Source organism: Otolemur garnettii, unplaced genomic scaffold (genome assembly GCF_000181295.1).
Source record: "Otolemur garnettii isolate 467f Iridium unplaced genomic scaffold, OtoGar3 scaffold00002, whole genome shotgun sequence".
NCBI classification, from domain to species: Eukaryota; Metazoa; Chordata; class Mammalia; order Primates; family Galagidae; genus Otolemur; species Otolemur garnettii.
The window spans coordinates 25,461,674-25,473,165 of record NW_003852397.1 but is presented as its reverse complement, the minus strand read 5'-3'; the positions used below and the strand labels follow the sequence as shown (position 1 = coordinate 25,473,165).

General features: G+C 44.3%; 1 protein-coding gene across 1 annotated transcript in view; it reads left to right on the top strand.

Moving 5' to 3' along the window:
• Positions 1 to 7,112: 7,112 nt before the first annotated feature.
• EPB41L2 (erythrocyte membrane protein band 4.1 like 2) overlaps positions 7,113 to 11,492 on the top strand; it is a 213,720-nt gene continuing 209,340 nt past the window's right edge. Inside the window, 1 exon segment of the mRNA XM_023513481.1 lies at positions 7,113 to 7,249. The gene's annotated coding sequence lies outside the window, so the exon portion shown is untranslated.

The following is an 11,492-nucleotide window of genomic DNA, read 5'->3' as shown; positions in this document are numbered from 1 at the left end:
ATATTCCTTGGAGTTCTAAGTATGAGAATTCTCTGAGAATATGGTTCAAAGTAAATCTGTCAGAAAAGATTAACAATTACTTCTGCCAGGTGCTAAATTTTTGTCTTTAGAACTCTCAAGCCACAAAGACAGCATGTATTCTACCTTAATCTGAGCGATAGTGGGCTTGTGTTAGGAATTCTCAGGGAGGTGATTTTTCCTTTCCCTTTCTTCCTGGAATTAGTGCAAAGAATTAATGCAAGTTCATTTTGTGTATTTACTCACAAACATATTGATTTTCAGATCCAACTGTCTTCTTCCTAATAATGTGGCCTAAGAAAGACCAAGCTCTAAAACCGTCAGAAACTTTATCAATGTGTACAAAAGCCTGTGGTAGGTTCAGCCCCTGTTTATCTTTTGGTATTTTCTCTTTCTCATCTGTTCCCTTACAATTACTTTACTATTTCTGCTAGGCTCAGCCATGTATTTAAAAAAGTACATTATGGGCGGTGCCTGTGGCTCAAAGGAGTAGGGCACTGGTCCCTTATGCCAGAGGTGGCGGGTTCAAACCCAGCCCTGGCCAAAAACTGCAAAAAAAAAAACAAAAAAAAAAACCAGTACATTAATCAGGGTGGTGCCTGTGGCTTGGTGAGTAGGGTGCTGGCCCGAAATACCAAGGATGGTGGGTTCAAACCCAGCCCTGGCCAAACTGCAACAACAACAAAAATAGCCAGGTGTTGTAGTGGGCGCCTGTAGTCCCAGCTACTCAGGAGGCTAAGGCAAGAGAATCATCTAAGCCCAAGAGCTGGAGATTGCTGTGACCTGTGACGCCACAGCACTCTACAGAGGGTTAGGAAGTAAAACTCTGTCTCAAAAATAAATAAATAAATAAAAAGAACATTAATCACTTTCAGGTGCTATGTCCTGGAACTTTTCCTCTGAATACTAGGTCTGTCAAACTGTAGGAAATAGAAGTTACATCGCCCATTTTCAATTAGGTTCACTGTTTTAATCTTTCAACAAATATTTGTGGAAGAAGCCCTACAGGAGCTGCTGTGTTTACAAATAAAATACAATGGTACCCAAAGCAGATAAAGTTCCTACCTTCACAAAGCCTGTGGTCCAGCGGTCCTTTATCATTATTGGATGTGTTTCTCTTTTCAGTGATTGCATCCTCCAGGAAGATTTTTCTCTTCACACAACCTTAAAATTCCTATTTTTCGAGGTGATTTCCAATAAGTAGAACACATTTGTGTGCTTTGGGGAACCACAAACTAAGGATGATGCTTTGCTAATACCAACTTTCTACCACCCATCTGTTTTGAATAAACTAAGGACCACTCCCATCTCAGTCCATTTTCAAGTAGAGGAATTTGCTTAGAAACAGCAACATTCCAGTTCCAATCCCACTGTCGCCACTATTTCCAGGGGCTATTTTACAAACTAGCCAATTAGGTCTGGGCTATAGAAATATCCCAAACAAACCCCATACAATCCAAGGGATTATGTGTCTAATTTTTCTCTTGTACTTGTATTCAGCAATCTCTTCTGCTGCCACTATAATAGTTGTTGGTGGGTTTTTACCGCCACTTTTAGAGGAAACTTACAAATTAGGCCCCACAGGCAGGGTTCCTCAGAGTGGGCTCAAAGAATTTGGTTTCAACTGTCAAGCCTCATCAGAACTTGTTTATGGTATTCTGGAGGGGTTATATCTGTCCAGCAAAGTCCAATAACACTGCTTAAAGGTCATTTTGCCTGCCCAATCCTGAGGCACTGGAAGTACAATGTTTCTCTTTCACCTGACCAAGTAAGAGCTCAGCAGCTGCGGGTCGGCTGACCACAGGCCTGTAGTAGGGTGGGTGGATCACATGCCAATCTGTTATTATTAAAGTTTGCAGTTCTGTCTCAATCATCTCCATAGTAGGACACTTTGATACAAAATGAACCTCCACGCCCTTTCCTTAGTCTCTCCTTTGTCTCTAAGTATATGAATGAGCCTGGGGGCTTCTCTCCTGACTTCTCTAAGCCCAGTGACGGTTAGGCACACCCTCGGGCCCTTATAACCCTTCTTTACTTATAAAGAGAATCAAAGTAAACTATAAACTTTCCTAAACGCGTTCTTTGTTCCTGACTGAATTTAATTGGCATAAAATAAGACTCCCTGAAATTTGCATATTTCTATCATTTTATCCTCAGATTTCATTTATACTCTAAAATGGCAGAGACCATGTGTAGTCTCTGTTAGGTAGTAAAGACAATTTGAGGGCAGAGATAGGACCCAGAATTCCTGACTTCCTTTACCAAATATATTATTTACTAGACTGTGGACTCTAGGATGGCAGGGACAATGTATTAATCATTTTTGTATGTCTGGAGCAAGGGACAGGTATGTACCTAATGCCACTAAGACTGTTAAACTGAGATAATATACCTTTGTTGCATTCCTTTCAAATGAAGCCTTTCTGGCATCTTTATTGGGATGCAAGTGACCCTATGCACCCACAGGGAGCAAAAGTGGAGACTGTTCCAGCTGTAAAGGAACCAGCACATCTGTGCCTTTTTCTCTCTCTGTCATTGAACCAAATGAAGCAGGTGTGTGTGTGTGGGGGGGTGGTAACTCCAACTTCAACTGTGTTTAATTTGGCAGAGTTTAGATACCTATACCTGTTATTAGCTATAGCTGGGAGTGGCTTTTCAAAAGGAGAAGTGGAGTTTTTGCTGGGTGTGGTGGTTCATGCCTGCAATCCTAGCACTCGGGGAGGAAGAGGAGGGTAGATTGCCTGAGCTCACAGACCAGTCTGAGTGAGACCCTGTCTCTAAAAATAGCCGAACGTTGTGGTGGGCACCTGTAGGTCCAGCTGCTTGGGAGGCTGAGGTAAGAGAATCGCTTGAGCCCAAGAGTTTGAGGTTGCTCTGAGCTATGACGCCAGGGCACTCTATGGAGGGCAGCAAAGCAAGACTCTGTCTCAAGGGGCAGCACCTGTGGCTCAGAAAGGTAGGGCACTGGCCCCATATGCCGGAGGTGACGGGTTCAAACCCAGCCCCGGCCCAAAAAAAAAAAAAAAAAGAACTCTGTTTCAAAACAAACAAACAAAAATAAAAGGAGATGCTTTCCTGTGGCTTAGAAGGAAAGGAGCCCTTGTGATGTTTTTGATTAAAAAAAAAATTGTGGAAAATGTTACTGCGGATGGAAAGGAGAAGGGTTGTTTGAGGGCAGACTCTAATACTAGACTAGAAAAACAGGTGTTTGTGGTGAATTCTTTACAAAGATGGCTACCAGCAGCTTTCCCATTGCTGTACACATATTACACACCTCCCACCAAGAGGTGAAGTCTGTAATTTCTCTCCTTGAATTGTGACTGGCCTTTGGACTTGCTTTTATGAACAGAACAAGACATAGAGATATGGTATGTCATCTGGGCCTAGGCTTTGCAGACCTTACAGCTTTTGTTTTTATCCTTTTGATATGTCAGGTGCCATGCAAAGAAGTCTATGCCACCAGATAGGCCATGTGGAAGGAGAAAGGTGGGGAGAGAAGAAGAATGGGAGGAAGAGAAAGAGAGGAAGGTCTCTAGAGGATGAGAGTCCATGTGGAAGAGAAATTAGGTGCTCCAGCTGACAGGACAGCACCAACTGCCGCACATATGAGCGCAGCCACCTTAAGTCCTTTATCTGCAGTTGAACCTCCCCGCTGACACCACATGGAGCAGGGATGAGTGATTATGCTAAGCTTGCTTGCATTCCTGTCCCCCAAAATCATGAGCAATAAAATGATTAATTCACTAAGTTTTGGGGTTTTGTAGCCCAACCGAAACTGTGCCAAAGATTGGCCAGGTGACAGAATGACTCCTACTGTCATGTAGGTGGTATTTTTGTCACTGTGGTAGTGGAACTAAGGCAAGCATTCAAGATGAAGCTTGAGAATGCCTTCATCAGACAGAGCAGGAGAGGGCACTGTCAGGCCTTCCTGCCTATGCACCATGTGAAGGAAGGGCAGGTTCTCAACCCAGAGCTGTTCCACCTGGTTTGGACATGGCCCTCTGGAGGCACAAAGGTAAAGGAATTAATCAACATTAGGGTGAGATCCAGCTTTCTCAGGGGCCATGCCTGTAAGGGCATGTTAGTGAGTCTGGGTACTAAGGAGGTCCTGGGTAAATTTCTAGTCCATACTGCCAGATTAGCTTTGCTTGCAGATGGTGCTGAGGATTGAGGCTATGATGCTAAATTTGGATGTGATGACTCTCAGGTCTGGCATCTTGATTCTTGTCTTGTTCTCTGTGTCAGTCCCTTGCCTGTTACTATAGTCTGTTTAGTGGGAAGATGCGGTCTTGTTCTTATCAGTCTACTTTCCTGGGGTTTATTGTTTTGCCCTCGAACTGCAACCTGGTTAGTCCTGACCCTATTTCACCCTGCCCTACGTCTCTGGGTACCATCTGTCCAGGACGTTGTCCTTCTTTCTGGCCTTCTTTCTCTCCCTGTCAGGTTTCCCTGCTTGCCTGGACTACCACCTGTTGTTTGCTAACACCTCTATAGTATGGTGTTCCTCCCATCTGTTTTCTTCACTTCCTTATAGCTCCTAGAACTTACTTTTTCTGCCATCAGTTCCTGCCAGATCCTCACTGAATCTGCTCCTTTCCACTGAAATGTGGGGCTCATATAAGGCTCTGTCTAAAACATAGAATTTCATTTTTCTTCTGTGCAAGTCTTTAGACATTTAAGAACAACATTTTGGTCACCTTTAATCATTTCTTTAGGCTAATCATTTCTTCTTGCTGGCTCCCACATTATCAAGGCCACTCATTTATGGGTAAGATTTAATTATTAATATTCGTCTGTTCAGATGAATGTTCACAAAACATTCTTCTTAAAAGGTGGCTTAAAGAAATGTATCTGCCTGGGCAACATAGCAAGACTCCATCTCTACAAAAAGTAGAAAAATTAGCCAGGTGTGGTGGCATATGCCTATAATCACAGCTACTGGAGAGGCTGAGGCAGGAGGATCCCTTGAGCCCAGGAGGTCAAGGCTGTAGTGAGCTGTCATTGTGCTACTGCATTCCAGCCTGGGTGACAGAGTGAGACCTTGTTTCAGAAAAAAAAAGTGATTCATATACTTTAACAGATAATATAGTACGGATATCCTTTTCTATGATGAACCAAGTGCATTATATTTTACTATGTATATATTTATGTTATCATTACTATTATTATTATTTTTTTAGCAGTTTTTGGCTAGGGCTGGGTTTGAACCCACCACCTCTGGCATATGGGGCCAGCACCCTACTCCTTTGAGCCACAGGCGTCACCCTATGCTATTACTTTTAATTAGCATTTTAAAAGGGTTTCATCAGGGGTAGAACAAGGTTTTATGGGCCCTAAGGTTTAAATGACTTTAGTAACTCTTTAAAAAATACAAAGTAAAATAAAAAAATTACAAATGTAAAGTAAGTTTCATTAGTTTCATTGTAAATCTGCCTCAAGGCTCATAATATTATAGTATTTTCTCATAAAATTCCCAGGTCTCCTTTACCAGAACTGCTGTCTAACCAGGCTTCTGCTCTCTATTAGCACACTTTTTAAATTTAACTTTTGTACTTAGCATATGGGATTGTGATTAAGTAAATTAACACACATAAGAAACTTAGAACAATACCTAGTATATAAAGCACACAGTAAATGTTGGCTATTATTATGCACTACAAGGACTTTAGCAAATTATTTATATTTCCAGTTATTCTTATTATTTTTTCAGAGGCAGGGTTTTGTTGTGTCACCCAACCTGGAGTGGAGTGGTGCAACAATAGCTCACTGAAGCCTTCAACTCCAGGGCTCAAGGGATCCTCCTGCCTCAGCCTCCTGAGCAGTTGGGACTACAGGTTCATACCACCATGCCAGGCTAATTTTTCTATTTTTTTCAGGGACAGATTCTAGCTATGTTGCCCAGGTTGGTCTTGAACTCTTGTGCTCAAGTGATCCTCCTGCCTTGGCCTCCTACCAACTCTCTTTTCTTTGACCTAATGGAGATAATGACCTGCCCCCCCCCCCTTTTTTTGGCAGGGGCTGGGTTTGAACCCGCCACCTCTGGCATATGGGGCCGGCACCCTACTCCTTTGAGCCGCAGGCACCACCCCCTGACCTGCTTTTTTTTGTAGGGTTATTGTGAGGACCAAATTATAAAATACGTATGTGAGTGTGGTTTGTTAATTGAAAAGCATCACACACATATAAGGTGTTGTTACTGAGGTTTTATTTGTCATTGTTAATTTTAGAAAATATTAGATTTAGAAAAAAAGGGAGAATTTACTTTGGCTGAGATAGAATCACTAAAGACCTCACTAAAGGTGGGCAGAGGCAAATGACAAAAAGTGCACAAGTGGCTGTTACTGGATGCAGGGAGCTGGACACTGTGTGACATGCATTTGGAAAAGATGACATAAATTCAGTCTGAGACATAGTTGCATAATTATACTAAAGAAAAGAACCTGGGCTATCCTCTGTGTGTGTGTACGCGCACTATGCTCCGGTTTTCCCTCATTTGGCTCCAAACTTTCCAGACTCCTCTTTTGCCATGTCATGCTCTGCAATCCAGGTTCTCAGGCCTTTGCCTGGAGAACTCCTACTCAACTCTTAGGGTTGAGCATAAAGGCCTTTTCTCTGTGGGGTTTCCCCAGCTCCTCCCGTCCCTCCCACGGGAAGAATAAACGGTTCCTTTTCAGTGCCCTTTCTGTGAAAGCACTTTTTCTGAAAGAGACTCAGTTTTCCTTACTCTGCACTTCCAGGGCCTACCAACGTCTACCAGGGAACATGAGCTCAATGAAGATTTAGTCAGTGAAAGCACTTTGAAGAAATAACTTTTAAAAGTTGAGAGGACATTTGAGGCCAGAACTGGCAGGTGAGACCGCCTAGCACACAAGATTTAGCTGTCATTATCCCGGGCGCCTAGAGGGCGAAATAGGTCCCTTCACAGGGGGGTTACCCTGCAGCCTGAGAATCCCTCCAGGAGCGGACCCCGCCCACGAGGGGGCGTGGCCTGGGCTCCGGGGGCGTGGTCGGCCGCGGGGGTTTCCGCGCCGGGGGCGCGTCCGGCGGGGGCGCGGGAGGGGCTTCCGCTGCGAGGGGGCGGGGCCGGCGCGCCGAGTCCTCTCACGGCCCCAGCCAGGGAATTTCAATTTGAAACCTAGCGGAGGGAGGAGGCAGGCGCCGCTGGCCGGCGGCAGGGACCAGAGCGGGCCAGGTCCCCGTGGCGAGCGAGCTCCTGAGGCGCAGCATCGGGGTGAGGAGGCGTGCGGGGCTGCACAGGCCGGGCGACTAGTCCCTGCGGAGCTGCCAGGGCGGCTCAGATTTTTGCTCAGGCTGTTGCTGGGAAGCTGATCCCCGGCAGGAAGCGGTGGCGGGACGGTCCCACTGGGGGTGGGGGCGGGGAAAGGGGGCCAGCTTTGGGATTTTCTGTAGCTCCCTCCGTTCTTCCTCCCGCTCTCGGCCCGGCCTGATTCCCGCCCCGGGGTCTGGATCCTGTTGCTCCAGGCCAGATTCCCCCTTTCCCGCTCCGCTGCAGTCCCGTTCTCCCTCTTTCCCGGGAGTCGGGGCCGCGTCCTGGCAGAGCCTGGAGGGCTAGGGGCATGGTGAGGACCGCGCCGTTTCCCCTAGGCTACCGTGGGCTCAGAGTCACGCGTCCGGGCCCCGTGGAGCAGCAGCGGGAGAAGTCCGGCTCCATCCCCGGAGCGCACGGGCCGCGGCACGGTGCCTGCGGGGACTCGGCCGCGGGGTCGCCCTTTGGTAGGATGGTTTAGGAGCGGGGTACGCAGGCTGGCCGCGCGCGTGGGGGAATAGGGGAGCTGGGCGAGGGTAGCGCGCCAGCCCCACGCGCGGCGCGGGTCGGGCCCGGCGTGGGCTAGTGCCGGGGCACCCGCCTGCTGCTTGCGCCGTCTATGAGCAGCGGAGAGAGACGCACGTTTAGTGCTCGGGTCCTTACCATTCCGACACGCAGGCCATGTCACCCCACACAGCATGTTTTTCTAATTTTGCGCTGGGGGCAGGGGGCTGGGAGCTGGGAGCATTTTTAGGTGAGCAGCTGGGAAGGGCGAGGAGGAGAACTTAACTGGGCGGGCAGGGTTGGAATTGTGTTCCGAGACCCCATCCCCAGGCGGAGCCGCTGCCCCTGGCAGCCGGGACGTCTGCGGTGAGACGTCAGTCATTATGCATCCCGAATCGCTAACCTCCCGGGAGGTCAAGTTTTTTTTGGAGAGAGGTTTGGTGAGAAGAGCTACCGCTTAGAGTCTGTTATTTTTGGGAAGGGTCTCTGTATGCAGCCCTCCCTACTGACCGAGGATGCCTTTGATTGAATTTCTCCATCATCGCACAGCTGCCCCTGTTTTTAAGAACCCTGGGTGGGTGAGAGAGAAGGTGAGACCTAGAGGAGCTATTCTTTGAATCAAATCTACAGTTTCTTGAACTTCTTGCATCTGAAATAGCATGTGTGTGCCAGGCGTCTCGCCCCTCTTGTTACAGTTAAGGTTTTTTTTTTTTTTTAATGACCTTCACAATTTCCCTTTCATTTTTTATTTTCTTCTCTTTATTTTTCCCTTGTTTTTATTCTTCTATCGGAATACATTATTTCTATATTCTCTGTTTATAACAGTGTATTGAGAGCTACCATTTTGGACTGTCGCCTGCCTCATTTCCTTTTTGCGTTTAGCACTTCAGGGAAATTGAGTCAATTTCTTGGCTGCAGGTGGTGGAATTTAGAATCCTTAAGCTTTGAATAAGTTTTACTGGGGAACTCTTGGTGCTTAATCTTGTTTGGTTTCTCTTTGCAGTCCAAATCACTGGATTGCTATTGGAGCCCCTAACGGGGTTGTGTTGCAATGAAGTCTTGACTTGTGATAAGGACCTACCTGGTACATCTATCAGGCAGTGAGTTTGACACAACTTCTAAAGAACTCTGCTGTTACCTGTCAGAGCTCAAGTGATGATTCCTGTAATTCAATTTGAGAACCAACATCAAATCTCAGATATCACTTTGGAGGTTATTGGGGAACTGTACAAGTGGTAATGGCTTGGAACATCCACAATGGTGTGGATTTAGGGCTAATTTAATCCTATCCTGTCTTTCTCACTTATTGGGCAGAATTCCCACTGAAGTCAGTAGTGGTCTTGTGTGCAGAGGGATCTCTGAGAACAAGAGCCTGCTCATTTAGAGTAATGGGAGGGGACAGCGCCTTTCCTTTTAAAACATCCCTCTTTAAGAAAGACCTAGTCATAACTCTTAATCTTTTACCTCTAATCCAAGTAGTTAACAGCATTGTGTGCAAAAACCTTCGAAAGAAAATTTGTGCATGAATTGAGCTATCAACTTTGAGATGTAAATTGTATGGGGATTGTTTAAAAAGATTAAAAGTGATTGAAAAATCATTTAACAAAGCTAGAATTTCAGTAAATTTTTTGCTAACTTGTGTAAAATACTTGAACTGCCATGGAGTATTTTGCAGCAACAAGTACGTGTATTTAAAATCTGAAATTTAAGTCCAAGAATTATAGAAAGAAGCCAATTTGGAGATTTATGGAAATTTGAATCAGAAGGGAGGCCAACCAAAAAATAACTATGCAAGTACAAAACAAGGAATTTCAGATAGCTCTTGCTATATTTTGAGAGATGATAGCTTTAGTACAATTTGCATAGGTGTTCCTCAGGAGTGAGTGACTATCTGGGCTTATCCTTAGTCTTGTGAGTACTTGTGAGCACCAAGTTAATTTTGTGCTGAGCTGAGTTGGTGACCTTGTTAGATCCTTTGCTTCTTAATGTAATGTTCTTGTGGTTTATTCTTTCCAAATTACTAGCTCTGAAGAATCGAGTTTAGAAAACCTAACCAGTGACCAGAATGTAAAAATAGATATTTAAAAATCAGAACCATGTCCACGTGTACTACCCAGCTACTTGCTTTCAACTAAAAATACTTGCAAAGATGACAAAGCAGTGCTCAACCAAAATATTTATTGGTAAAATTTCTCTGTAATTAGTAATATCGTATAGTTACGTTTAACATCAGGTTCTACTCTGAATCATCATTCTCATATTCCTGTGGCTAGCAAACTACAAAGGTTGTGTCTTTGCCATTTTATTTAGGAATGTGGAGTTGATATTTTATATAGCAGAACGTTAAATATTTTGCAGGGTTTGACTTTGTTCCTGTTTCCACAGGAAAACACAGATCTTTTTCTTTCTTTTTTGAACTGAAGTAGCCTGTTTAAAAACTGTATATGGACTTTTTTGAAGGTATGAATTGATAATATTTTTATATGGTAGTTGTACAGTTTACAGGGATCAATACCACTGATAGTCACATTTTGCATTTCTAAAATCCGTATTGTTTACTTGGAGAAAACAAAGGAAATGTGCCTACCTCCTCCATCCTACCTTTATTTAGAAACATTTTCAGTGGTCTTGTTTGTTTTTTTCAGAATCGGAATTACTGCACCTAACCACAAAGCCTCAAGTAAATGTTTATGCTGGCTTCAATAGTCAGCAAATGGTAGCCAAACCCTCATTTACTGCTCTTTTTTAGAAGCTTGGAATCAGGCTGAACAGTTAGGAGTCCGCAAATCCACTCTCAGCCCTTGTCCCCTCCCCTCAACATACAAACATTTCTATCCTCTTTGGAAAGCCTGAGTAAATAGGAGATTTGTATATGATTTCCCCACAGATTCTAGACGGAACATCCTTTGGGAATGCCATGTTTTGGCATAAGTCAACAACTTGATATTCATAAGATTTCTATCATTCCACTGCCTGGGCAATGACCCAGACTGAAATCTAAAATGGAGTCACTGCCTGGTGTCATTATAGGGAAATGGCCTTGAACTTCCAAGTTCCCCATTGTGTGTGTGTGTGTGTGTGTGTGTGTGTAAGAGACAGGGTCTTGCTCTGTTGCCTAGGCTGGAGTGCAGTGGCACAATCATAGCTTATTTAAGGCTCAAGCTGGAGTGATCTTCCTGTCTCAGCCTCCCAGGTAGCTGGGACTATATGTATACACTACCTGAAGTAGTTGAGACTACATATATTCACCATCAGATGCCTTGCTAATTCTTCTTTAAATTTTTTGTAGCAACAGAGTCTTGCTATGTTGTCCAGGCTGGTCTTGAACTCCTGGCCTCAAGTGATCCTCCTGTCTTGGCCTACCAAAGTACTGAGATTACAGGGATGAGTCAATATACCTGGTCTAGATATTGGTGTTACAGTTATTTAGAAGTTTATAGGTAAGCCAAAAGGAAAGAAATAAATCATCTCTGTGATCTAAAAATGATTGATAGTTTTAACAAGGTTTTTTTTTGTAATTTTTTTCTATAAAGTATGTATGTGTCTTTTGTATGATGTATTTATTTGCTATATGAAGGACTTGCACATTGTTTATATCTAATACATCTTTGCAGATTAATTTACTAAAACTTTCTATACTATAATGGAGGCAGTTTTAGTGAAGATTCCTTGAAAGTTAGGGTGACCAGATTTTAATATTGGT